The sequence below is a fragment of the Hippopotamus amphibius genome, chromosome 2 (genome assembly GCF_030028045.1).
Source record: "Hippopotamus amphibius kiboko isolate mHipAmp2 chromosome 2, mHipAmp2.hap2, whole genome shotgun sequence".
Classification (NCBI taxonomy): Eukaryota; Metazoa; Chordata; class Mammalia; order Artiodactyla; family Hippopotamidae; genus Hippopotamus; species Hippopotamus amphibius.
The window spans coordinates 221,507,885-221,535,040 of record NC_080187.1 but is presented as its reverse complement, the minus strand read 5'-3'; the positions used below and the strand labels follow the sequence as shown (position 1 = coordinate 221,535,040).

The 27,156-nt window shown below is 54.3% G+C and overlaps 11 non-coding genes across 11 annotated transcripts; all 11 read left to right on the top strand.

Moving 5' to 3' along the window:
• The first annotated feature begins 926 nt into the window (after positions 1 to 926).
• On the top strand, positions 927 to 1,007 carry LOC130847487 (small nucleolar RNA SNORD115). The gene has a single exon (XR_009052245.1). It is a non-coding gene; the product is annotated as a small nucleolar RNA SNORD115 (small nucleolar RNA).
• Positions 1,008 to 3,513: 2,506 nt separating this feature from the next.
• On the top strand, positions 3,514 to 3,594 carry LOC130847486 (small nucleolar RNA SNORD115). Its single transcript, XR_009052244.1, has one exon. It is a non-coding gene; the product is annotated as a small nucleolar RNA SNORD115 (small nucleolar RNA).
• Positions 3,595 to 6,100: 2,506 nt separating this feature from the next.
• Positions 6,101 to 6,181, top strand: LOC130847485 (small nucleolar RNA SNORD115). Its single transcript, XR_009052243.1, has one exon. It is a non-coding gene; the product is annotated as a small nucleolar RNA SNORD115 (small nucleolar RNA).
• Positions 6,182 to 8,687: 2,506 nt separating this feature from the next.
• Positions 8,688 to 8,768, top strand: LOC130847484 (small nucleolar RNA SNORD115). The gene has a single exon (XR_009052242.1). It is a non-coding gene; the product is annotated as a small nucleolar RNA SNORD115 (small nucleolar RNA).
• A 2,506-nt stretch (positions 8,769 to 11,274) lies between these two features.
• Positions 11,275 to 11,355, top strand: LOC130847483 (small nucleolar RNA SNORD115). Its single transcript, XR_009052241.1, has one exon. It is a non-coding gene; the product is annotated as a small nucleolar RNA SNORD115 (small nucleolar RNA).
• Positions 11,356 to 13,861: 2,506 nt separating this feature from the next.
• On the top strand, positions 13,862 to 13,942 carry LOC130847482 (small nucleolar RNA SNORD115). The gene has a single exon (XR_009052240.1). It is a non-coding gene; the product is annotated as a small nucleolar RNA SNORD115 (small nucleolar RNA).
• Positions 13,943 to 16,448: 2,506 nt separating this feature from the next.
• On the top strand, positions 16,449 to 16,529 carry LOC130847480 (small nucleolar RNA SNORD115). Its single transcript, XR_009052239.1, has one exon. It is a non-coding gene; the product is annotated as a small nucleolar RNA SNORD115 (small nucleolar RNA).
• Positions 16,530 to 19,035: 2,506 nt separating this feature from the next.
• On the top strand, positions 19,036 to 19,116 carry LOC130847479 (small nucleolar RNA SNORD115). The gene has a single exon (XR_009052238.1). It is a non-coding gene; the product is annotated as a small nucleolar RNA SNORD115 (small nucleolar RNA).
• A 2,506-nt stretch (positions 19,117 to 21,622) lies between these two features.
• On the top strand, positions 21,623 to 21,703 carry LOC130847478 (small nucleolar RNA SNORD115). Its single transcript, XR_009052237.1, has one exon. It is a non-coding gene; the product is annotated as a small nucleolar RNA SNORD115 (small nucleolar RNA).
• A 2,506-nt stretch (positions 21,704 to 24,209) lies between these two features.
• Positions 24,210 to 24,290, top strand: LOC130847477 (small nucleolar RNA SNORD115). The gene has a single exon (XR_009052236.1). It is a non-coding gene; the product is annotated as a small nucleolar RNA SNORD115 (small nucleolar RNA).
• A 2,506-nt stretch (positions 24,291 to 26,796) lies between these two features.
• On the top strand, positions 26,797 to 26,877 carry LOC130847476 (small nucleolar RNA SNORD115). The gene has a single exon (XR_009052235.1). It is a non-coding gene; the product is annotated as a small nucleolar RNA SNORD115 (small nucleolar RNA).
• Positions 26,878 to 27,156: the final 279 nt, after the last annotated feature.

Genomic DNA, 27,156 nt, shown 5'->3' with positions numbered 1-27,156 from the left:
CCAGTTTTCTCAGACAGGCCCTTTCATGGGTTCTGCATACAGATACAGGCCTGTGGCATCTCTTGGGCTGGCCTTCCTCTACGGGAGCCACTGCCTACCAAGAGAGCTCCCTCCAGCTCCTGTGAATGTCCACTGTGTGGGACATAAAGGCCTCATTGTCTGGGTGTTGTGCACATGGACAAGCCGAGTGTGACATCGGCCAGCACACGCTTGCCCACACCAGGGTCGGGCCCAGAGGAATGTCTCCATTCCCCCCAGAAACACCCCCAGTGTTTTCCCCACCAAGCAGACCTGGTGCCAGGCCTTGTGCTGCCTGGAGGATCCATGAGGCTAGTCCTTCCCTGGGGAGACATATACGTACTGGTTATTTCATCTGCCCCTGACACAGTATTAAGGTACATAAGATGGCATTGATCCACCTGTCCACTCATGCCTTCATCTTTGTAAGTATGGATGGATGGAGGGAGTGAGCCAAGGACGAGGGTCAAAGGGGAGGGAGCTAGAGCATTCTGGAGGAAGGGAGGCAGGAAGGAAGCTATGTAGGGAGCTGTTTGTATGCGTTTCAGCTATGTGTTCCTGTCTCTGCGTGGAGGTACATTTGGGCCCTATGTTCCTGGATGTATTGCTGCAGGTATTTCTTGTAGCATCATTTGATGCATGAGCGTGTGGCACACACGTGCCCCAATGCATCTAGCATGGAGTTGGAGTTCTCACAGCTGTCCTTCTCACCTCTTGGCAGCCATCGTCCCCAGAGAAATGAAGATCTGTGTTTGGCCTATGTTCCCTAGGGCAATCACCATGAGCCTTGGCCCAGCACGTGGATTCGACAGAATGGCACATCCCTTCAGGCATCCTTCTTTCCAGGAAGCATCTGAGGTAAGCCTTCACATGTGGCAGGGCGCAGGTGAGTGAGGAGGGCCTCAGTTGGGTCGATGATGAGAACTCATATGGTCCTGAAGAGAGCTGATGACCAAAAAATCATGCTCAATAGGATTACGCTGAGGCCTAACAGAGGGATCCAGGGGCAGGATGGCCTGCATTGTTGGTCCATTGCAGAGCCCTGGGTGTGGGTGTGGTTGTGGGTTTGGGTGTGGGTGTTGGAGCAGCCTCTCGCTCGAGGAAATCCCTTGAGACTCCTCCCAGTGTAGATGGCTTCCACATATCCAAGATGTGTTGCCACCTTTGGTTTTCTATCCTGCTCCATAGTGCCAGGGCCCACATGTTCTGAAGCCATGGGTGGAGTCTTTCCTTAAGCCTTTCTGCTTTGAATTTTGTGTTTCAGGCCAAGCCTTGGAATGGACTCACCACAGCCAGAATGTTCCGCAGTGAGTGGCTCTTTTGGTTGCTACTGATAGGCCCCAGAGAATTTTGAACTATGGGCTGGCCGCCCTCACAGCAGGCAGTACAGGGTAGTCTTTTGGCAACCTCCTGCCTACCAAGGAGGAATGTCTGCTGCTGCCCCAAATTTATGGGCTCACATCTGGTGCACTCACATGCCTTCATTAGAGCTGTATTCTAGTCAGAGAGCACATCGAGGCAGTGTTTTCTTCCTTGGCCCCAGGCGGAACATCTCTAGAGACCTCTGTGCACCTAGCGCCAGAGTATGATCACCAACTGAGGGAATGGTCCCTTGTGGTGTGTGCTTTATGGCTTCCCAAAACCTGTCAGTAGGGAAGGCTCATGCCCCCTGCCTAGAGATGGTGAGAGGCAGGCAGGAGCCCATCCTCAGGTGCTTGGAGGCAGGATGCTGCTGGTTATTTCAAGGGCTGGAAGCCATGCCGTGGTCTTCAATGGGGTTGTGCCAGGACTCTGTGAGGGATCATGGTGCTTTGTTGGAGCCACTTGATCCGAATGGGGCCTCTGATGGGGTCTGCATGCATACACAGGACCATAGCTTCTCCTGGGTTGGTCGTCCTCTCCCGAAGCCACTGGTTTGTCAGAGAGCCCCCTCCAGAGGAGAAAAGGCTTCTGGGTGTCCATTCCCCCATGAAGGCTTTGCAGAGCCCTTGGGCATCCCGTTATCATGTCCATCGTGAGGCCCTGTTGACCTGAAGGGGAGGGGTGGTCCCGGGATGTGGGCTGAGGAGGGCGTAGCTGCATGGCTGTTGTTTGGTGGCCTTGCACGGGCCACAGTAGGGAATGCTGCCACAGAAGAAATTGGCCCTGTTTGGGAATCTCTGTGGTCCCCAAGGAGGAATGCTTGACATGGCTCCCCATCCACCAGATCGGAATGCGGGCCTTGAAATTCAACTCGATTGACCTGAAGTGTAGTAAGACTGACCATGGAGGCACCATTTCATGACGTGTTGCCCTGGGGAGCAACCACGCAGATCTCTGTGCATGTCGAGGCAGAGCACGAGGATGGACTGAGCTTATGGTCAGTTGTGGGGTGTGCTTGAGTGACTTCCAAGAAGTGTTGGTTGGGAGGATGTGGGGCCAGGCCTGGAGGTGGTGAGAGGCAACAAGGACCCTTCATCAGGGACTTGGCAGCTAGATGCTCTTGGCTCTTGTGAGAGCTGAAGGGCTGGTCCCTTGCTGGAATGGGGTTTCCCAGGTCTCTGTGAGGGATCATGGGCCCTCAGATAGGCCAGTTTTCTCAGACAGGCCCTTTCATGGGTTCTGCATACAGATACAGGCCTGTGGCATCTCTTGGGCTGGCCTTCCTCTACGGGAGCCACTGCCTACCAAGAGAGCTCCCTCCAGCTCCTGTGAATGTCCACTGTGTGGGACATAAAGGCCTCATTGTCTGGGTGTTGTGCACATGGACAAGCCGAGTGTGACATCGGCCAGCACACGCTTGCCCACACCAGGGTCGGGCCCAGAGGAATGTCTCCATTCCCCCCAGAAACACCCCCAGTGTTTTCCCCACCAAGCAGACCTGGTGCCAGGCCTTGTGCTGCCTGGAGGATCCATGAGGCTAGTCCTTCCCTGGGGAGACATATACGTACTGGTTATTTCATCTGCCCCTGACACAGTATTAAGGTACATAAGATGGCATTGATCCACCTGTCCACTCATGCCTTCATCTTTGTAAGTATGGATGGATGGAGGGAGTGAGCCAAGGACGAGGGTCAAAGGGGAGGGAGCTAGAGCATTCTGGAGGAAGGGAGGCAGGAAGGAAGCTATGTAGGGAGCTGTTTGTATGCGTTTCAGCTATGTGTTCCTGTCTCTGCGTGGAGGTACATTTGGGCCCTATGTTCCTGGATGTATTGCTGCAGGTATTTCTTGTAGCATCATTCGATGCATGAGCGTGTGGCACACACGTGCCCCAATGCATCTAGCATGGAGTTGGAGTTCTCACAGCTGTCCTTCTCACCTCTTGGCAGCCATCGTCCCCAGAGAAATGAAGATCTGTGTTTGGCCTATGTTCCCTAGGGCAATCACCATGAGCCTTGGCCCAGCACGTGGATTCGACAGAATGGCACATCCCTTCAGGCATCCTTCTTTCCAGGAAGCATCTGAGGTAAGCCTTCACATGTGGCAGGGCGCAGGTGAGTGAGGAGGGCCTCAGTTGGGTCGATGATGAGAACTCATATGGTCCTGAAGAGAGCTGATGACCAAAAAATCATGCTCAATAGGATTACGCTGAGGCCTAACAGAGGGATCCAGGGGCAGGATGGCCTGCATTGTTGGTCCATTGCAGAGCCCTGGGTGTGGGTGTGGTTGTGGGTTTGGGTGTGGGTGTTGGAGCAGCCTCTCGCTCGAGGAAATCCCTTGAGACTCCTCCCAGTGTAGATGGCTTCCACATATCCAAGATGTGTTGCCACCTTTGGTTTTCTATCCTGCTCCATAGTGCCAGGGCCCACATGTTCTGAAGCCATGGGTGGAGTCTTTCCTTAAGCCTTTCTGCTTTGAATTTTGTGTTTCAGGCCAAGCCTTGGAATGGACTCACCACAGCCAGAATGTTCCGCAGTGAGTGGCTCTTTTGGTTGCTACTGATAGGCCCCAGAGAATTTTGAACTATGGGCTGGCCGCCCTCACAGCAGGCAGTACAGGGTAGTCTTTTGGCAACCTCCTGCCTACCAAGGAGGAATGTCTGCTGCTGCCCCAAATTTATGGGCTCACATCTGGTGCACTCACATGCCTTCATTAGAGCTGTATTCTAGTCAGAGAGCACATCGAGGCAGTGTTTTCTTCCTTGGCCCCAGGCGGAACATCTCTAGAGACCTCTGTGCACCTAGCGCCAGAGTATGATCACCAACTGAGGGAATGGTCCCTTGTGGTGTGTGCTTTATGGCTTCCCAAAACCTGTCAGTAGGGAAGGCTCATGCCCCCTGCCTAGAGATGGTGAGAGGCAGGCAGGAGCCCATCCTCAGGTGCTTGGAGGCAGGATGCTGCTGGTTATTTCAAGGGCTGGAAGCCATGCCGTGGTCTTCAATGGGGTTGTGCCAGGACTCTGTGAGGGATCATGGTGCTTTGTTGGAGCCACTTGATCCGAATGGGGCCTCTGATGGGGTCTGCATGCATACACAGGACCATAGCTTCTCCTGGGTTGGTCGTCCTCTCCGGAAGCCACTGGTTTGTCAGAGAGCCCCCTCCAGAGGAGAAAAGGCTTCTGGGTGTCCATTCCCCCATGAAGGCTTTGCAGAGCCCTTGGGCATCCCGTTATCATGTCCATCGTGAGGCCCTGTTGACCTGAATGGGAGGGGTGGTCCCGGGATGTGGGCTGAGGAGGGCGTAGCTGCATGGCTGTTGTTTGGTGGCCTTGCACGGGCCACAGTAGGGAATGCTGCCACAGAAGAAATTGGCCCTGTTTGGGAATCTCTGTGGTCCCCAAGGAGGAATGCTTGACATGGCTCCCCATCCACCAGATCGGAATGCGGGCCTTGAAATTCAACTCGATTGACCTGAAGTGTAGTAAGACTGACCATGGAGGCACCATTTCATGACGTGTTGCCCTGGGGAGCAACCACGCAGATCTCTGTGCATGTCGAGGCAGAGCACGAGGATGGACTGAGCTTATGGTCAGTTGTGGGGTGTGCTTGAGTGACTTCCAAGAAGTGTTGGTTGGGAGGATGTGGGGCCAGGCCTGGAGGTGGTGAGAGGCAACAAGGACCCTTCATCAGGGACTTGGCAGCTAGATGCTCTTGGCTCTTGTGAGAGCTGAAGGGCAGGTCCCTTGCTGGAATGGGGTTTCCCAGGTCTCTGTGAGGGATCATGGGCCCTCAGATAGGCCAGTTTACTCAGACAGGCCCTTTCATGGGTTCTGCATACAGATACAGGCCTGTGGCATCTCTTGGGCTGGCCTTCCTCTACGGGAGCCACTGCCTACCAAGAGAGCTCCCTCCAGCTCCTGTGAATGTCCACTGTGTGGGACATAAAGGCCTCATTGTCTGGGTGTTGTGCACATGGACAAGCCGAGTGTGACATCGGCCAGCACACGCTTGCCCACACCAGGGTCGGGCCCAGAGGAATGTCTCCATTCCCCCCAGAAACACCCCCAGTGTTTTCCCCACCAAGCAGACCTGGTGCCAGGCCTTGTGCTGCCTGGAGGATCCATGAGGCTAGTCCTTCCCTGGGGAGACATATACGTACTGGTTATTTCATCTGCCCCTGACACAGTATTAAGGTACATAAGATGGCATTGATCCACCTGTCCACTCATGCCTTCATCTTTGTAAGTATGGATGGATGGAGGGAGTGAGCCAAGGACGAGGGTCAAAGGGGAGGGAGCTAGAGCATTCTGGAGGAAGGGAGGCAGGAAGGAAGCTATGTAGGGAGCTGTTTGTATGCGTTTCAGCTATGTGTTCCTGTCTCTGCGTGGAGGTACATTTGGGCCCTATGTTCCTGGATGTATTGCTGCAGGTATTTCTTGTAGCATCATTCGATGCATGAGCGTGTGGCACACACGTGCCCCAATGCATCTAGCATGGAGTTGGAGTTCTCACAGCTGTCCTTCTCACCTCTTGGCAGCCATCGTCCCCAGAGAAATGAAGATCTGTGTTTGGCCTATGTTCCCTAGGGCAATCACCATGAGCCTTGGCCCAGCACGTGGATTCGACAGAATGGCACATCCCTTCAGGCATCCTTCTTTCCAGGAAGCATCTGAGGTAAGCCTTCACATGTGGCAGGGCGCAGGTGAGTGAGGAGGGCCTCAGTTGGGTCGATGATGAGAACTCATATGGTCCTGAAGAGAGCTGATGACCAAAAAATCATGCTCAATAGGATTACGCTGAGGCCTAACAGAGGGATCCAGGGGCAGGATGGCCTGCATTGTTGGTCCATTGCAGAGCCCTGGGTGTGGGTGTGGTTGTGGGTTTGGGTGTGGGTGTTGGAGCAGCCTCTCGCTCGAGGAAATCCCTTGAGACTCCTCCCAGTGTAGATGGCTTCCACATATCCAAGATGTGTTGCCACCTTTGGTTTTCTATCCTGCTCCATAGTGCCAGGGCCCACATGTTCTGAAGCCATGGGTGGAGTCTTTCCTTAAGCCTTTCTGCTTTGAATTTTGTGTTTCAGGCCAAGCCTTGGAATGGACTCACCACAGCCAGAATGTTCCGCAGTGAGTGGCTCTTTTGGTTGCTACTGATAGGCCCCAGAGAATTTTGAACTATGGGCTGGCCGCCCTCACAGCAGGCAGTACAGGGTAGTCTTTTGGCAACCTCCTGCCTACCAAGGAGGAATGTCTGCTGCTGCCCCAAATTTATGGGCTCACATCTGGTGCACTCACATGCCTTCATTAGAGCTGTATTCTAGTCAGAGAGCACATCGAGGCAGTGTTTTCTTCCTTGGCCCCAGGCGGAACATCTCTAGAGACCTCTGTGCACCTAGCGCCAGAGTATGATCACCCACTGAGGGAATGGTCCCTTGTGGTGTGTGCTTTATGGCTTCCCAAAACCTGTCAGTAGGGAAGGCTCATGCCCCCTGCCTAGAGATGGTGAGAGGCAGGCAGGAGCCCATCCTCAGGTGCTTGGAGGCAGGATGCTGCTGGTTATTTCAAGGGCTGGAAGCCATGCCGTGGTCTTCAATGGGGTTGTGCCAGGACTCTGTGAGGGATCATGGTGCTTTGTTGGAGCCACTTGATCCGAATGGGGCCTCTGATGGGGTCTGCATGCATACACAGGACCATAGCTTCTCCTGGGTTGGTCGTCCTCTCCCGAAGCCACTGGTTTGTCAGAGAGCCCCCTCCAGAGGAGAAAAGGCTTCTGGGTGTCCATTCCCCCATGAAGGCTTTGCAGAGCCCTTGGGCATCCCGTTATCATGTCCATCGTGAGGCCCTGTTGACCTGAATGGGAGGGGTGGTCCCGGGAGGTGGGCTGAGGGGGGCGTAGCTGCATGGCTGTTGTTTGGTGGCCTTGCACGGGCCACAGTAGGGAATGCTGCCACAGAAGAAATTGGCCCTGTTTGGGAATCTCTGTGGTCCCCAAGGAGGAATGCTTGACATGGCTCCCCATCCACCAGATCGGAATGCGGGCCTTGAAATTCAACTCGATTGACCTGAAGTGTAGTAAGACTGACCATGGAGGCACCATTTCATGACGTGTTGCCCTGGGGAGCAACCACGCAGATCTCTGTGCATGTTGAGGCAGAGCACGAGGATGGACTGAGCTTATGGTCAGTTGTGGGGTGTGCTTGAGTGACTTCCAAGAAGTGTTGGTTGGGAGGATGTGGGGCCAGGCCTGGAGGTGGTGAGAGGCAACAAGGACCCTTCATCAGGGACTTGGCAGCTAGATGCTCTTGGCTCTTGTGAGAGCTGAAGGGCAGGTCCCTTGCTGGAATGGGGTTTCCCAGGTCTCTGTGAGGGATCATGGGCCCTCAGATAGGCCAGTTTTCTCAGACAGGCCCTTTCATGGGTTCTGCATACAGATACAGGCCTGTGGCATCTCTTGGGCTGGCCTTCCTCTACGGGAGCCACTGCCTACCAAGAGAGCTCCCTCCAGCTCCTGTGAATGTCCACTGTGTGGGACATAAAGGCCTCATTGTCTGGGTGCTGTGCACATGGACAAGCCGAGTGTGACATCGGCCAGCACACGCTTGCCCACACCAGGGTCGGGCCCAGAGGAATGTCTCCATTCCCCCCAGAAACACCGCCAGTGTTTTCCCCACCAAGCAGACCTGGTGCCAGGCCTTGTGCTGCCTGGAGGATCCATGAGGCTAGTCCTTCCCTGGGGAGACATATACGTACTGGTTATTTCATCTGCCCCTGACACAGTATTAAGGTACATAAGATGGCATTGATCCACCTGTCCACTCATGCCTTCATCTTTGTAAGTATGGATGGATGGAGGGAGTGAGCCAAGGACGAGGGTCAAAGGGGAGGGAGCTAGAGCATTCTGGAGGAAGGGAGGCAGGAAGGAAGCTATGTAGGGATCTGTTTGTATGTGTTTCAGCTATGTGTTCCTGCCTCTGCGTGGAGGTACATTTGGGCCCTATGTTCCTGGATGTATTGCTGCAGGTATTTCTTGTAGCATCATTCGATGCATGAGCGTGTGGCACACACGTCCCCCAATGCATCTAGCATGGAGTTGGAGTTCTCACAGCTGTCCTTCTCACCTCTTGGCAGCCATCGTCCCCAGAGAAATGAAGATCTGTGTTTGGCCTATGTTCCCTAGGGCAATCACCATGAGCCTTGGCCCAGCACGTGGATTCGACAGAATGGCACATCCCTTCAGGCATCCTTCTTTCCAGGAAGCATCTGAGGTAAGCCTTCACATGTGGCAGGGCGCAGGTGAGTGAGGAGGGCCTCAGTTGGGTCGATGATGAGAACTCATATGGTCCTGAAGAGAGCTGATGACCAAAAAATCATGCTCAATAGGATTACGCTGAGGCCTAACAGAGGGATCCAGGGGCAGGATGGCCTGCATTTTTGGTCCATTGCAGAGCCCTGGGTGTGGGTGTGGTTGTGGGTTTGGGTGTGGGTGTTGGAGCAGCCTCTCGCTCGAGGAAATCCCTTGAGACTCCTCCCAGTGTAGATGGCTTCCACATATCCAAGATGTGTTGCCACCTTTGGTTTTCTATCCTGCTCCATAGTGCCAGGGCCCACATGTTCTGAAGCCATGGGTGGAGTCTTTCCTTAAGCCTTTCTGCTTTGAATTTTGTGTTTCAGGCCAAGCCTTGGAATGGACTCACCACAGCCAGAATGTTCCGCAGTGAGTGGCTCTTTTGGTTGCTACTGATAGGCCCCAGAGAATTTTGAACTATGGGCTGGCTGCCCTCACAGCAGGCAGTACAGGGTAGTCTTTTGGCAACCTCCTGCCTACCAAGGAGGAATGTCTGCTGCTGCCCCAAATTTATGGGCTCACATCTGGTGCACTCACATGCCTTCATTAGAGCTGTATTCTAGTCAGAGAGCACATCGAGGCAGTGTTTTCTTCCTTGGCCCCAGGCGGAACATCTCTAGAGACCTCTGTGCACCTAGCGCCAGAGTATGATCACCAACTGAGGGAATGGTCCCTTGTGGTGTGTGCTTTATGGCTTCCCAAAACCTGTCAGTAGGGAAGGCTCATGCCCCCTGCCTAGAGATGGTGAGAGGCAGGCAGGAGCCCATCCTCAGGTGCTTGGAGGCAGGATGCTGCTGGTTATTTCAAGGGCTGGAAGCCATGCCGTGGTCTTCAATGGGGTTGTGCCAGGACTCTGTGAGGGATCATGGTGCTTTGTTGGAGCCACTTGATCCGAATGGGGCCTCTGATGGGGTCTGCATGCATACACAGGACCATAGCTTCTCCTGGGTTGGTCGTCCTCTCTGGAAGCCACTGGTTTGTCAGAGAGCCCCCTCCAGAGGAGAAAAGGCTTCTGGGTGTCCATTCCCCCATGAAGGCTTTGCAGAGCCCTTGGGCATCCCGTTATCATGTCCATCGTGAGGCCCTGTTGACCTGAAGGGGAGGGGTGGTCCCGGGATGTGGGCTGAGGAGGGCGTAGCTGCATGGCTGTTGTTTGGTGGCCTTGCACGGGCCACAGTAGGGAATGCTGCCACAGAAGAAATTGGCCCTGTTTGGGAATCTCTGTGGTCCCCAAGGAGGAATGCTTGACATGGCTCCCCATCCACCAGATCGGAATGCGGGCCTTGAAATTCAACTCGATTGACCTGAAGTGTAGTAAGACTGACCATGGAGGCACCATTTCATGACGTGTTGCCCTGGGGAGCAACCACGCAGATCTCTGTGCATGTCGAGGCAGAGCACGAGGATGGACTGAGCTTATGGTCAGTTGTGGGGTGTGCTTGAGTGACTTCCAAGAAGTGTTGGTTGGGAGGATGTGGGGCCAGGCCTGGAGGTGGTGAGAGGCAACAAGGACCCTTCATCAGGGACTTGGCAGCTAGATGCTCTTGGCTCTTGTGAGAGCTGAAGGGCTGGTCCCTTGCTGGAATGGGGTTTCCCAGGTCTCTGTGAGGGATCATGGGCCCTCAGATAGGCCAGTTTACTCAGACAGGCCCTTTCATGGGTTCTGCATACAGATACAGGCCTGTGGCATCTCTTGGGCTGGCCTTCCTCTACGGGAGTCACTGCCTACCAAGAGAGCTCCCTCCAGCTCCTGTGAATGTCCACTGTGTGGGACATAAAGGCCTCATTGTCTGGGTGTTGTGCACATGGACAAGCCGAGTGTGACATCGGCCAGCACACGCTTGCCCACACCAGGGTCGGGCCCAGAGGAATGTCTCCATTCCCCCCAGAAACACCCCCAGTGTTTTCCCCACCAAGCAGACCTGGTGCCAGGCCTTGTGCTGCCTGGAGGATCCATGAGGCTAGTCCTTCCCTGGGGAGACATATACGTACTGGTTATTTCATCTGCCCCTGACACAGTATTAAGGTACATAAGATGGCATTGATCCACCTGTCCACTCATGCCTTCATCTTTGTAAGTATGGATGGATGGAGGGAGTGAGCCAAGGACGAGGGTCAAAGGGGAGGGAGCTAGAGCATTCTGGAGGAAGGGAGGCAGGAAGGAAGCTATGTAGGGAGCTGTTTGTATGCGTTTCAGCTATGTGTTCCTGTCTCTGCGTGGAGGTACATTTGGGCCCTATGTTCCTGGATGTATTGCTGCAGGTATTTCTTGTAGCATCATTTGATGCATGAGCGTGTGGCACACACGTGCCCCAATGCATCTAGCATGGAGTTGGAGTTCTCACAGCTGTCCTTCTCACCTCTTGGCAGCCATCGTCCCCAGAGAAATGAAGATCTGTGTTTGGCCTATGTTCCCTAGGGCAATCACCATGAGCCTTGGCCCAGCACGTGGATTCGACAGAATGGCACATCCCTTCAGGCATCCTTCTTTCCAGGAAGCATCTGAGGTAAGCCTTCACATGTGGCAGGGCGCAGGTGAGTGAGGAGGGCCTCAGTTGGGTCGATGATGAGAACTCATATGGTCCTGAAGAGAGCTGATGACCAAAAAATCATGCTCAATAGGATTACGCTGAGGCCTAACAGAGGGATCCAGGGGCAGGATGGCCTGCATTTTTGGTCCATTGCAGAGCCCTGGGTGTGGGTGTGGTTGTGGGTTTGGGTGTGGGTGTTGGAGCAGCCTCTCGCTCGAGGAAATCCCTTGAGACTCCTCCCAGTGTAGATGGCTTCCACATATCCAAGATGTGTTGCCACCTTTGGTTTTCTATCCTGCTCCATAGTGCCAGGGCCCACATGTTCTGAAGCCATGGGTGGAGTCTTTCCTTAAGCCTTTCTGCTTTGAATTTTGTGTTTCAGGCCAAGCCTTGGAATGGACTCACCACAGCCAGAATGTTCCGCAGTGAGTGGCTCTTTTGGTTGCTACTGATAGGCCCCAGAGAATTTTGAACTATGGGCTGGCCGCCCTCACAGCAGGCAGTACAGGGTAGTCTTTTGGCAACCTCCTGCCTACCAAGGAGGAATGTCTGCTGCTGCCCCAAATTTATGGGCTCACATCTGGTGCACTCACATGCCTTCATTAGAGCTGTATTCTAGTCAGAGAGCACATCGAGGCAGTGTTTTCTTCCTTGGCCCCAGGCGGAACATCTCTAGAGACCTCTGTGCACCTAGCGCCAGAGTATGATCACCAACTGAGGGAATGGTCCCTTGTGGTGTGTGCTTTATGGCTTCCCAAAACCTGTCAGTAGGGAAGGCTCATGCCCCCTGCCTAGAGATGGTGAGAGGCAGGCAGGAGCCCATCCTCAGGTGCTTGGAGGCAGGATGCTGCTGGTTATTTCAAGGGCTGGAAGCCATGCCGTGGTCTTCAATGGGGTTGTGCCAGGACTCTGTGAGGGATCATGGTGCTTTGTTGGAGCCACTTGATCCGAATGGGGCCTCTGATGGGGTCTGCATGCATACACAGGACCATAGCTTCTCCTGGGTTGGTCGTCCTCTCTGGAAGCCACTGGTTTGTCAGAGAGCCCCCTCCAGAGGAGAAAAGGCTTCTGGGTGTCCATTCCCCCATGAAGGCTTTGCAGAGCCCTTGGGCATCCCGTTATCATGTCCATCGTGAGGCCCTGTTGACCTGAATGGGAGGGGTGGTCCCGGGATGTGGGCTGAGGAGGGCGTAGCTGCATGGCTGTTGTTTGGTGGCCTTGCACGGGCCACAGTAGGGAATGCTGCCACAGAAGAAATTGGCCCTGTTTGGGAATCTCTGTGGTCCCCAAGGAGGAATGCTTGACATGGCTCCCCATCCACCAGATCGGAATGCGGGCCTTGAAATTCAACTCGATTGACCTGAAGTGTAGTAAGACTGACCATGGAGGCACCATTTCATGACGTGTTGCCCTGGGGAGCAACCACGCAGATCTCTGTGCATGTCGAGGCAGAGCACGAGGATGGACTGAGCTTATGGTCAGTTGTGGGGTGTGCTTGAGTGACTTCCAAGAAGTGTTGGTTGGGAGGATGTGGGGCCAGGCCTGGAGGTGGTGAGAGGCAACAAGGACCCTTCATCAGGGACTTGGCAGCTAGATGCTCTTGGCTCTTGTGAGAGCTGAAGGGCTGGTCCCTTGCTGGAATGGGGTTTCCCAGGTCTCTGTGAGGGATCATGGGCCCTCAGATAGGCCAGTTTACTCAGACAGGCCCTTTCATGGGTTCTGCATACAGATACAGGCCTGTGGCATCTCTTGGGCTGGCCTTCCTCTACGGGAGCCACTGCCTACCAAGAGAGCTCCCTCCAGCTCCTGTGAATGTCCACTGTGTGGGACATAAAGGCCTCATTGTCTGGGTGTTGTGCACATGGACAAGCCGAGTGTGACATCGGCCAGCACACGCTTGCCCACACCAGGGTCGGGCCCAGAGGAATGTCTCCATTCCCCCCAGAAACACCCCCAGTGTTTTCCCCACCAAGCAGACCTGGTGCCAGGCCTTGTGCTGCCTGGAGGATCCATGAGGCTAGTCCTTCCCTGGGGAGACATATACGTACTGGTTATTTCATCTGCCCCTGACACAGTATTAAGGTACATAAGATGGCATTGATCCACCTGTCCACTCATGCCTTCATCTTTGTAAGTATGGATGGATGGAGGGAGTGAGCCAAGGACGAGGGTCAAAGGGGAGGGAGCTAGAGCATTCTGGAGGAAGGGAGGCAGGAAGGAAGCTATGTAGGGAGCTGTTTGTATGCGTTTCAGCTATGTGTTCCTGTCTCTGCGTGGAGGTACATTTGGGCCCTATGTTCCTGGATGTATTGCTGCAGGTATTTCTTGTAGCATCATTCGATGCATGAGCGTGTGGCACACACGTGCCCCAATGCATCTAGCATGGAGTTGGAGTTCTCACAGCTGTCCTTCTCACCTCTTGGCAGCCATCGTCCCCAGAGAAATGAAGATCTGTGTTTGGCCTATGTTCCCTAGGGCAATCACCATGAGCCTTGGCCCAGCACGTGGATTCGACAGAATGGCACATCCCTTCAGGCATCCTTCTTTCCAGGAAGCATCTGAGGTAAGCCTTCACATGTGGCAGGGCGCAGGTGAGTGAGGAGGGCCTCAGTTGGGTCGATGATGAGAACTCATATGGTCCTGAAGAGAGCTGATGACCAAAAAATCATGCTCAATAGGATTACGCTGAGGCCTAACAGAGGGATCCAGGGGCAGGATGGCCTGCATTTTTGGTCCATTGCAGAGCCCTGGGTGTGGGTGTGGTTGTGGGTTTGGGTGTGGGTGTTGGAGCAGCCTCACGCTCGAGGAAATCCCTTGAGACTCCTCCCAGTGTAGATGGCTTCCACATATCCAAGATGTGTTGCCACCTTTGGTTTTCTATCCTGCTCCATAGTGCCAGGGCCCACATGTTCTGAAGCCATGGGTGGAGTCTTTCCTTAAGCCTTTCTGCTTTGAATTTTGTGTTTCAGGCCAAGCCTTGGAATGGACTCACCACAGCCAGAATGTTCCGCAGTGAGTGGCTCTTTTGGTTGCTACTGATAGGCCCCAGAGAATTTTGAACTATGGGCTGGCCGCCCTCACAGCAGGCAGTACAGGGTAGTCTTTTGGCAACCTCCTGCCTACCAAGGAGGAATGTCTGCTGCTGCCCCAAATTTATGGGCTCACATCTGGTGCACTCACATGCCTTCATTAGAGCTGTATTCTAGTCAGAGAGCACATCGAGGCAGTGTTTTCTTCCTTGGCCCCAGGCGGAACATCTCTAGAGACCTCTGTGCACCTAGCGCCAGAGTATGATCACCCACTGAGGGAATGGTCCCTTGTGGTGTGTGCTTTATGGCTTCCCAAAACCTGTCAGTAGGGAAGGCTCATGCCCCCTGCCTAGAGATGGTGAGAGGCAGGCAGGAGCCCATCCTCAGGTGCTTGGAGGCAGGATGCTGCTGGTTATTTCAAGGGCTGGAAGCCATGCCGTGGTCTTCAATGGGGTTGTGCCAGGACTCTGTGAGGGATCATGGTGCTTTGTTGGAGCCACTTGATCCGAATGGGGCCTCTGATGGGGTCTGCATGCATACACAGGACCATAGCTTCTCCTGGGTTGGTCGTCCTCTCCGGAAGCCACTGGTTTGTCAGAGAGCCCCCTCCAGAGGAGAAAAGGCTTCTGGGTGTCCATTCCCCCATGAAGGCTTTGCAGAGCCCTTGGGCATCCCGTTATCATGTCCATCGTGAGGCCCTGTTGACCTGAATGGGAGGGGTGGTCCCGGGATGTGGGCTGAGGAGGGCGTAGCTGCATGGCTGTTGTTTGGTGGCCTTGCACGGGCCACAGTAGGGAATGCTGCCACAGAAGAAATTGGCCCTGTTTGGGAATCTCTGTGGTCCCCAAGGAGGAATGCTTGACATGGCTCCCCATCCACCAGATCGGAATGCGGGCCTTGAAATTCAACTCGATTGACCTGAAGTGTAGTAAGACTGACCATGGAGGCACCATTTCATGACGTGTTGCCCTGGGGAGCAACCACGCAGATCTCTGTGCATGTCGAGGCAGAGCACGAGGATGGACTGAGCTTATGGTCAGTTGTGGGGTGTGCTTGAGTGACTTCCAAGAAGTGTTGGTTGGGAGGATGTGGGGCCAGGCCTGGAGGTGGTGAGAGGCAACAAGGACCCTTCATCAGGGACTTGGCAGCTAGATGCTCTTGGCTCTTGTGAGAGCTGAAGGGCTGGTCCCTTGCTGGAATGGGGTTTCCCAGGTCTCTGTGAGGGATCATGGGCCCTCAGATAGGCCAGTTTACTCAGACAGGCCCTTTCATGGGTTCTGCATACAGATACAGGCCTGTGGCATCTCTTGGGCTGGCCTTCCTCTACGGGAGTCACTGCCTACCAAGAGAGCTCCCTCCAGCTCCTGTGAATGTCCACTGTGTGGGACATAAAGGCCTCATTGTCTGGGTGTTGTGCACATGGACAAGCCGAGTGTGACATCGGCCAGCACACGCTTGCCCACACCAGGGTCGGGCCCAGAGGAATGTCTCCATTCCCCCCAGAAACACCCCCAGTGTTTTCCCCACCAAGCAGACCTGGTGCCAGGCCTTGTGCTGCCTGGAGGATCCATGAGGCTAGTCCTTCCCTGGGGAGACATATACGTACTGGTTATTTCATCTGCCCCTGACACAGTATTAAGGTACATAAGATGGCATTGATCCACCTGTCCACTCATGCCTTCATCTTTGTAAGTATGGATGGATGGAGGGAGTGAGCCAAGGACGAGGGTCAAAGGGGAGGGAGCTAGAGCATTCTGGAGGAAGGGAGGCAGGAAGGAAGCTATGTAGGGAGCTGTTTGTATGCGTTTCAGCTATGTGTTCCTGTCTCTGCGTGGAGGTACATTTGGGCCCTATGTTCCTGGATGTATTGCTGCAGGTATTTCTTGTAGCATCATTCGATGCATGAGCGTGTGGCACACACGTGCCCCAATGCATCTAGCATGGAGTTGGAGTTCTCACAGCTGTCCTTCTCACCTCTTGGCAGCCATCGTCCCCAGAGAAATGAAGATCTGTGTTTGGCCTATGTTCCCTAGGGCAATCACCATGAGCCTTGGCCCAGCACGTGGATTCGACAGAATGGCACATCCCTTCAGGCATCCTTCTTTCCAGGAAGCATCTGAGGTAAGCCTTCACATGTGGCAGGGCGCAGGTGAGTGAGGAGGGCCTCAGTTGGGTCGATGATGAGAACTCATATGGTCCTGAAGAGAGCTGATGACCAAAAAATCATGCTCAATAGGATTACGCTGAGGCCTAACAGAGGGATCCAGGGGCAGGATGGCCTGCATTTTTGGTCCATTGCAGAGCCCTGGGTGTGGGTGTGGTTGTGGGTTTGGGTGTGGGTGTTGGAGCAGCCTCTCGCTCGAGGAAATCCCTTGAGACTCCTCCCAGTGTAGATGGCTTCCACATATCCAAGATGTGTTGCCACCTTTGGTTTTCTATCCTGCTCCATAGTGCCAGGGCCCACATGTTCTGAAGCCATGGGTGGAGTCTTTCCTTAAGCCTTTCTGCTTTGAATTTTGTGTTTCAGGCCAAGCCTTGGAATGGACTCACCACAGCCAGAATGTTCCGCAGTGAGTGGCTCTTTTGGTTGCTACTGATAGGCCCCAGAGAATTTTGAACTATGGGCTGGCCGCCCTCACAGCAGGCAGTACAGGGTAGTCTTTTGGCAACCTCCTGCCTACCAAGGAGGAATGTCTGCTGCTGCCCCAAATTTATGGGCTCACATCTGGTGCACTCACATGCCTTCATTAGAGCTGTATTCTAGTCAGAGAGCACATCGAGGCAGTGTTTTCTTCCTTGGCCCCAGGCGGAACATCTCTAGAGACCTCTGTGCACCTAGCGCCAGAGTATGATCACCAACTGAGGGAATGGTCCCTTGTGGTGTGTGCTTTATGGCTTCCCAAAACCTGTCAGTAGGGAAGGCTCATGCCCCCTGCCTAGAGATGGTGAGAGGCAGGCAGGAGCCCATCCTCAGGTGCTTGGAGGCAGGATGCTGCTGGTTATTTCAAGGGCTGGAAGCCATGCCGTGGTCTTCAATGGGGTTGTGCCAGGACTCTGTGAGGGATCATGGTGCTTTGTTGGAGCCACTTGATCCGAATGGGGCCTCTGATGGGGTCTGCATGCATACACAGGACCATAGCTTCTCCTGGGTTGGTCGTCCTCTCCGGAAGCCACTGGTTTGTCAGAGAGCCCCCTCCAGAGGAGAAAAGGCTTCTGGGTGTCCATTCCCCCATGAAGGCTTTGCAGAGCCCTTGGGCATCCCGTTATCATGTCCATCGTGAGGCCCTGTTGACCTGAAGGGGAGGGGTGGTCCCGGGATGTGGGCTGAGGAGGGCGTAGCTGCATGGCTGTTGTTTGGTGGCCTTGCACGGGCCACAGTAGGGAATGCTGCCACAGAAGAAATTGGCCCTGTTTGGGAATCTCTGTGGTCCCCAAGGAGGAATGCTTGACATGGCTCCCCATCCACCAGATCGGAATGCGGGCCTTGAAATTCAACTCGATTGACCTGAAGTGTAGTAAGACTGAGCATGGAGGCACCATTTCATGACGTGTTGCCCTGGGGAGCAACCACGCAGATCTCTGTGCATGTCGAGGCAGAGCACGAGGATGGACTGAGCTTATGGTCAGTTGTGGGGTGTGCTTGAGTGACTTCCAAGAAGTGTTGGTTGGGAGGATGTGGGGCCAGGCCTGGAGGTGGTGAGAGGCAACAAGGACCCTTCATCAGGGACTTGGCAGCTAGATGCTCTTGGCTCTTGTGAGAGCTGAAGGGCTGGTCCCTTGCTGGAATGGGGTTTCCCAGGTCTCTGTGAGGGATCATGGGCCCTCAGATAGGCCAGTTTACTCAGACAGGCCCTTTCATGGGTTCTGCATACAGATACAGGCCTGTGGCATCTCTTGGGCTGGCCTTCCTCTACGGGAGCCACTGCCTACCAAGAGAGCTCCCTCCAGCTCCTGTGAATGTCCACTGTGTGGGACATAAAGGCCTCATTGTCTGGGTGTTGTGCACATGGACAAGCCGAGTGTGACATCGGCCAGCACACGCTTGCCCACACCAGGGTCGGGCCCAGAGGAATGTCTCCATTCCCCCCAGAAACACCCCCAGTGTTTTCCCCACCAAGCAGACCTGGTGCCAGGCCTTGTGCTGCCTGGAGGATCCATGAGGCTAGTCCTTCCCTGGGGAGACATATACGTACTGGTTATTTCATCTGCCCCTGACACAGTATTAAGGTACATAAGATGGCATTGATCCACCTGTCCACTCATGCCTTCATCTTTGTAAGTATGGATGGATGGAGGGAGTGAGCCAAGGACGAGGGTCAAAGGGGAGGGAGCTAGAGCATTCTGGAGGAAGGGAGGCAGGAAGGAAGCTATGTAGGGAGCTGTTTGTATGCGTTTCAGCTATGTGTTCCTGTCTCTGCGTGGAGGTACATTTGGGCCCTATGTTCCTGGATGTATTGCTGCAGGTATTTCTTGTAGCATCATTCGATGCATGAGCGTGTGGCACACACGTGCCCCAATGCATCTAGCATGGAGTTGGAGTTCTCACAGCTGTCCTTCTCACCTCTTGGCAGCCATCGTCCCCAGAGAAATGAAGATCTGTGTTTGGCCTATGTTCCCTAGGGCAATCACCATGAGCCTTGGCCCAGCACGTGGATTCGACAGAATGGCACATCCCTTCAGGCATCCTTCTTTCCAGGAAGCATCTGAGGTAAGCCTTCACATGTGGCAGGGCGCAGGTGAGTGAGGAGGGCCTCAGTTGGGTCGATGATGAGAACTCATATGGTCCTGAAGAGAGCTGATGACCAAAAAATCATGCTCAATAGGATTACGCTGAGGCCTAACAGAGGGATCCAGGGGCAGGATGGCCTGCATTTTTGGTCCATTGCAGAGCCCTGGGTGTGGGTGTGTGTGTGGGTTTGGGTGTGGGTGTTGGAGCAGCCTCTCGCTCGAGGAAATCCCTTGAGACTCCTCCCAGTGTAGATGGCTTCCACATATCCAAGATGTGTTGCCACCTTTGGTTTTCTATCCTGCTCCATAGTGCCAGGGCCCACATGTTCTGAAGCCATGGGTGGAGTCTTTCCTTAAGCCTTTCTGCTTTGAATTTTGTGTTTCAGGCCAAGCCTTGGAATGGACTCACCACAGCCAGAATGTTCCACAGTGAGTGGCTCTTTTGGTTGCTACTGATAGGCCCCAGAGAATTTTGAACTATGGGCTGGCCGCCCTCACAGCAGGCAGTACAGGGTAGTCTTTTGGCAACCTCCTGCCTACCAAGGAGGAATGTCTGCTGCTGCCCCAAATTTATGGGCTCACATCTGGTGCACTCACATGCCTTCATTAGAGCTGTATTCTAGTCAGAGAGCACATCGAGGCAGTGTTTTCTTCCTTGGCCCCAGGCGGAACATCTCTAGAGACCTCTGTGCACCTAGCGCCAGAGTATGATCACCAACTGAGGGAATGGTCCCTTGTGGTGTGTGCTTTATGGCTTCCCAAAACCTGTCAGTAGGGAAGGCTCATGCCCCCTGCCTAGAGATGGTGAGAGGCAGGCAGGAGCCCATCCTCAGGTGCTTGGAGGCAGGATGCTGCTGGTTATTTCAAGGGCTGGAAGCCATGCCGTGGTCTTCAATGGGGTTGTGCCAGGACTCTGTGAGGGATCATGGTGCTTTGTTGGAGCCACTTGATCCGAATGGGGCCTCTGATGGGGTCTGCATGCATACACAGGACCATAGCTTCTCCTGGGTTGGTCGTCCTCTCCGGAAGCCACTGGTTTGTCAGAGAGCCCCCTCCAGAGGAGAAAAGGCTTCTGGGTGTCCATTCCCCCATGAAGGCTTTGCAGAGCCCTTGGGCATCCCGTTATCATGTCCATCGTGAGGCCCTGTTGACCTGAAGGGGAGGGGTGGTCCCGGGATGTGGGCTGAGGAGGGCGTAGCTGCATGGCTGTTGTTTGGTGGCCTTGCACGGGCCACAGTAGGGAATGCTGCCACAGAAGAAATTGGCCCTGTTTGGGAATCTCTGTGGTCCCCAAGGAGGAATGCTTGACATGGCTCCCCATCCACCAGATCGGAATGCAGGCCTTGAAATTCAACTCGATTGACCTGAAGTGTAGTAAGACTGACCATGGAGGCACCATTTCATTACGTGTTGCCCTGGGGAGCAACCACGCAGATCTCTGTGCATGTCGAGGCAGAGCACGAGGATGGACTGAGCTTATGGTCAGTTGTGGGGTGTGCTTGAGTGACTTCCAAGAAGTGTTGGTTGGGAGGATGTGGGGCCAGGCCTGGAGGTGGTGAGAGGCAACAAGGACCCTTCATCAGGGACTTGGCAGCTAGATGCTCTTGGCTCTTGTGAGAGCTGAAGGGCAGGTCCCTTGCTGGAATGGGGTTTCCCAGGTCTCTGTGAGGGATCATGGGCCCTCAGATAGGCCAGTTTTCTCAGACAGGCCCTTTCATGGGTTCTGCATACAGATACAGGCCTGTGGCATCTCTTGGGCTGGCCTTCCTCTACGGGAGCCACTGCCTACCAAGAGAGCTCCCTCCAGCTCCTGTGAATGTCCACTGTGTGGGACATAAAGGCCTCATTGTCTGGGTGTTGTGCACATGGACAAGCCGAGTGTGACATCGGCCAGCACACGCTTGCCCACACCAGGGTCGGGCCCAGAGGAATGTCTCCATTCCCCCCAGAAACACCCCCAGTGTTTTCCCCACCAAGCAGACCTGGTGCCAGGCCTTGTGCTGCCTGGAGGATCCATGAGGCTAGTCCTTCCCTGGGGAGACATATACGTACTGGTTATTTCATCTGCCCCTGACACAGTATTAAGGTACATAAGATGGCATTGATCCACCTGTCCACTCATGCCTTCATCTTTGTAAGTATGGATGGATGGAGGGAGTGAGCCAAGGACGAGGGTCAAAGGGGAGGGAGCTAGAGCATTCTGGAGGAAGGGAGGCAGGAAGGAAGCTATGTAGGGAGCTGTTTGTATGCGTTTCAGCTATGTGTTCCTGTCTCTGCGTGGAGGTACATTTGGGCCCTATGTTCCTGGATGTATTGCTGCAGGTATTTCTTGTAGCATCATTCGATGCATGAGCGTGTGGCACACACGTGCCCCAATGCATCTAGCATGGAGTTGGAGTTCTCACAGCTGTCCTTCTCACCTCTTGGCAGCCATCGTCCCCAGAGAAATGAAGATCTGTGTTTGGCCTATGTTCCCTAGGGCAATCACCATGAGCCTTGGCCCAGCACGTGGATTCGACAGAATGGCACATCCCTTCAGGCATCCTTCTTTCCAGGAAGCATCTGAGGTAAGCCTTCACATGTGGCAGGGCGCAGGTGAGTGAGGAGGGCCTCAGTTGGGTCGATGATGAGAACTCATATGGTCCTGAAGAGAGCTGATGACCAAAAAATCATGCTCAATAGGATTACGCTGAGGCCTAACAGAGGGATCCAGGGGCAGGATGGCCTGCATTTTTGGTCCATTGCAGAGCCCTGGGTGTGGGTGTGGTTGTGGGTTTGGGTGTGGGTGTTGGAGCAGCCTCTCGCTCGAGGAAATCCCTTGAGACTCCTCCCAGTGTAGATGGCTTCCACATATCCAAGATGTGTTGCCACCTTTGGTTTTCTATCCTGCTCCATAGTGCCAGGGCCCACATGTTCTGAAGCCATGGGTGGAGTCTTTCCTTAAGCCTTTCTGCTTTGAATTTTGTGTTTCAGGCCAAGCCTTGGAATGGACTCACCACAGCCAGAATGTTCCGCAGTGAGTGGCTCTTTTGGTTGCTACTGATAGGCCCCAGAGAATTTTGAACTATGGGCTGGCCGCCCTCACAGCAGGCAGTACAGGGTAGTCTTTTGGCAACCTCCTGCCTACCAAGGAGGAATGTCTGCTGCTGCCCCAAATTTATGGGCTCACATCTGGTGCACTCACATGCCTTCATTAGAGCTGTATTCTAGTCAGAGAGCACATCGAGGCAGTGTTTTCTTCCTTGGCCCCAGGCGGAACATCTCTAGAGACCTCTGTGCACCTAGCGCCAGAGTATGATCACCAACTGAGGGAATGGTCCCTTGTGGTGTGTGCTTTATGGCTTCCCAAAACCTGTCAGTAGGGAAGGCTCATGCCCCCTGCCTAGAGATGGTGAGAGGCAGGCAGGAGCCCATCCTCAGGTGCTTGGAGGCAGGATGCTGCTGGTTATTTCAAGGGCTGGAAGCCATGCCGTGGTCTTCAATGGGGTTGTGCCAGGACTCTGTGAGGGATCATGGTGCTTTGTTGGAGCCACTTGATCCGAATGGGGCCTCTGATGGGGTCTGCATGCATACACAGGACCATAGCTTCTCCTGGGTTGGTCGTCCTCTCCGGAAGCCACTGGTTTGTCAGAGAGCCCCCTCCAGAGGAGAAAAGGCTTCTGGGTGTCCATTCCCCCATGAAGGCTTTGCAGAGCCCTTGGGCATCCCGTTATCATGTCCATCGTGAGGCCCTGTTGACCTGAATGGGAGGGGTGGTCCCGGGATGTGGGCTGAGGAGGGCGTAGCTGCATGGCTGTTGTTTGGTGGCCTTGCACGGGCCACAGTAGGGAATGCTGCCACAGAAGAAATTGGCCCTGTTTGGGAATCTCTGTGGTCCCCAAGGAGGAATGCTTGACATGGCTCCCCATCCACCAGATCGGAATGCGGGCCTTGAAATTCAACTCGATTGACCTGAAGTGTAGTAAGACTGACCATGGAGGCACCATTTCATGACGTGTTGCCCTGGGGAGCAACCACGCAGATCTCTGTGCATGTCGAGGCAGAGCACGAGGATGGACTGAGCTTATGGTCAGTTGTGGGGTGTGCTTGAGTGACTTCCAAGAAGTGTTGGTTGGGAGGATGTGGGGCCAGGCCTGGAGGTGGTGAGAGGCAACAAGGACCCTTCATCAGGGACTTGGCAGCTAGATGCTCTTGGCTCTTGTGAGAGCTGAAGGGCTGGTCCCTTGCTGGAATGGGGTTTCCCAGGTCTCTGTGAGGGATCATGGGCCCTCAGATAGGCCAGTTTACTCAGACAGGCCCTTTCATGGGTTCTGCATACAGATACAGGCCTGTGGCATCTCTTGGGCTGGCCTTCCTCTACGGGAGCCACTGCCTACCAAGAGAGCTCCCTCCAGCTCCTGTGAATGTCCACTGTGTGGGACATAAAGGCCTCATTGTCTGGGTGTTGTGCACATGGACAAGCCGAGTGTGACATCGGCCAGCACACGCTTGCCCACACCAGGGTCGGGCCCAGAGGAATGTCTCCATTCCCCCCAGAAACACCCCCAGTGTTTTCCCCACCAAGCAGACCTGGTGCCAGGCCTTGTGCTGCCTGGAGGATCCATGAGGCTAGTCCTTCCCTGGGGAGACATATACGTACTGGTTATTTCATCTGCCCCTGACACAGTATTAAGGTACATAAGATGGCATTGATCCACCTGTCCACTCATGCCTTCATCTTTGTAAGTATGGATGGATGGAGGGAGTGAGCCAAGGACGAGGGTCAAAGGGGAGGGAGCTAGAGCATTCTGGAGGAAGGGAGGCAGGAAGGAAGCTATGTAGGGAGCTGTTTGTATGCGTTTCAGCTATGTGTTCCTGTCTCTGCGTGGAGGTACATTTGGGCCCTATGTTCCTGGATGTATTGCTGCAGGTATTTCTTGTAGCATCATTCGATGCATGAGCGTGTGGCACACACGTGCCCCAATGCATCTAGCATGGAGTTGGAGTTCTCACAGCTGTCCTTCTCACCTCTTGGCAGCCATCGTCCCCAGAGAAATGAAGATCTGTGTTTGGCCTATGTTCCCTAGGGCAATCACCATGAGCCTTGGCCCAGCACGTGGATTCGACAGAATGGCACATCCCTTCAGGCATCCTTCTTTCCAGGAAGCATCTGAGGTAAGCCTTCACATGTGGCAGGGCGCAGGTGAGTGAGGAGGGCCTCAGTTGGGTCGATGATGAGAACTCATATGGTCCTGAAGAGAGCTGATGACCAAAAAATCATGCTCAATAGGATTACGCTGAGGCCTAACAGAGGGATCCAGGGGCAGGATGGCCTGCATTTTTGGTCCATTGCAGAGCCCTGGGTGTGGGTGTGGTTGTGGGTTTGGGTGTGGGTGTTGGAGCAGCCTCTCGCTCGAGGAAATCCCTTGAGACTCCTCCCAGTGTAGATGGCTTCCACATATCCAAGATGTGTTGCCACCTTTGGTTTTCTATCCTGCTCCATAGTGCCAGGGCCCACATGTTCTGAAGCCATGGGTGGAGTCTTTCCTTAAGCCTTTCTGCTTTGAATTTTGTGTTTCAGGCCAAGCCTTGGAATGGACTCACCACAGCCAGAATGTTCCGCAGTGAGTGGCTCTTTTGGTTGCTACTGATAGGCCCCAGAGAATTTTGAACTATGGGCTGGCCGCCCTCACAGCAGGCAGTACAGGGTAGTCTTTTGGCAACCTCCTGCCTACCAAGGAGGAATGTCTGCTGCTGCCCCAAATTTATGGGCTCACATCTGGTGCACTCACATGCCTTCATTAGAGCTGTATTCTAGTCAGAGAGCACATCGAGGCAGTGTTTTCTTCCTTGGCCCCAGGCGGAACATCTCTAGAGACCTCTGTGCACCTAGCGCCAGAGTATGATCACCCACTGAGGGAATGGTCCCTTGTGGTGTGTGCTTTATGGCTTCCCAAAACCTGTCAGTAGGGAAGGCTCATGCCCCCTGCCTAGAGATGGTGAGAGGCAGGCAGGAGCCCATCCTCAGGTGCTTGGAGGCAGGATGCTGCTGGTTATTTCAAGGGCTGGAAGCCATGCCGTGGTCTTCAATGGGGTTGTGCCAGGACTCTGTGAGGGATCATGGTGCTTTGTTGGAGCCACTTGATCCGAATGGGGCCTCTGATGGGGTCTGCATGCATACACAGGACCATAGCTTCTCCTGGGTTGGTCGTCCTCTCCGGAAGCCACTGGTTTGTCAGAGAGCCCCCTCCAGAGGAGAAAAGGCTTCTGGGTGTCCATTCCCCCATGAAGGCTTTGCAGAGCCCTTGGGCATCCCGTTATCATGTCCATCGTGAGGCCCTGTTGACCTGAAGGGGAGGGGTGGTCCCGGGATGTGGGCTGAGGAGGGCGTAGCTGCATGGCTGTTGTTTGGTGGCCTTGCACGGGCCACAGTAGGGAATGCTGCCACAGAAGAAATTGGCCCTGTTTGGGAATCTCTGTGGTCCCCAAGGAGGAATGCTTGACATGGCTCCCCATCCACCAGATCGGAATGCGGGCCTTGAAATTCAACTCGATTGACCTGAAGTGTAGTAAGACTGACCATGGAGGCACCATTTCATGACGTGTTGCCCTGGGGAGCAACCACGCAGATCTCTGTGCATGTCGAGGCAGAGCACGAGGATGGACTGAGCTTATGGTCAGTTGTGGGGTGTGCTTGAGTGACTTCCAAGAAGTGTTGGTTGGGAGGATGTGGGGCCAGGCCTGGAGGTGGTGAGAGGCAACAAGGACCCTTCATCAGGGACTTGGCAGCTAGATGCTCTTGGCTCTTGTGAGAGCTGAAGGGCTGGTCCCTTGCTGGAATGGCGTTTCCCAGGTCTCTGTGAGGGATCATGGGCCCTCAGATAGGCCAGTTTACTCAGACAGGCCCTTTCATGGGTTCTGCATACAGATACAGGCCTGTGGCATCTCTTGGGCTGGCCTTCCTCTACGGGAGCCACTGCCTACCAAGAGAGCTCCCTCCAGCTCCTGTGAATGTCCACTGTGTGGGACATAAAGGCCTCATTGTCTGGGTGTTGTGCACATGGACAAGCCGAGTGTGACATCGGCCAGCACACGCTTGCCCACACCAGGGTCGGGCCCAGAGGAATGTCTCCATTCCCCCCAGAAACACCCCCAGTGTTTTCCCCACCAAGCAGACCTGGTGCCAGGCCTTGTGCTGCCTGGAGGATCCATGAGGCTAGTCCTTCCCTGGGGAGACATATACGTACTGGTTATTTCATCTGCCCCTGACACAGTATTAAGGTACATAAGATGGCATTGATCCACCTGTCCACTCATGCCTTCATCTTTGTAAGTATGGATGGATGGAGGGAGTGAGCCAAGGACGAGGGTCAAAGGGGAGGGAGCTAGAGCATTCTGGAGGAAGGGAGGCAGGAAGGAAGCTATGTAGGGAGCTGTTTGTATGCGTTTCAGCTATGTGTTCCTGTCTCTGCGTGGAGGTACATTTGGGCCCTATGTTCCTGGATGTATTGCTGCAGGTATTTCTTGTAGCATCATTCGATGCATGAGCGTGTGGCACACACGTGCCCCAATGCATCTAGCATGGAGTTGGAGTTCTCACAGCTGTCCTTCTCACCTCTTGGCAGCCATCGTCCCCAGAGAAATGAAGATCTGTGTTTGGCCTATGTTCCCTAGGGCAATCACCATGAGCCTTGGCCCAGCACGTGGATTCGACAGAATGGCACATCCCTTCAGGCATCCTTCTTTCCAGGAAGCATCTGAGGTAAGCCTTCACATGTGGCAGGGCGCAGGTGAGTGAGGAGGGCCTCAGTTGGGTCGATGATGAGAACTCATATGGTCCTGAAGAGAGCTGATGACCAAAAAATCATGCTCAATAGGATTACGCTGAGGCCTAACAGAGGGATCCAGGGGCAGGATGGCCTGCATTTTTGGTCCATTGCAGAGCCCTGGGTGTGGGTGTGTGTGTGGGTTTGGGTGTGGGTGTTGGAGCAGCCTCTCGCTCGAGGAAATCCCTTGAGACTCCTCCCAGTGTAGATGGCTTCCACATATCCAAGATGTGTTGCCACCTTTGGTTTTCTATCCTGCTCCATAGTGCCAGGGCCCACATGTTCTGAAGCCATGGGTGGAGTCTTTCCTTAAGCCTTTCTGCTTTGAATTTTGTGTTTCAGGCCA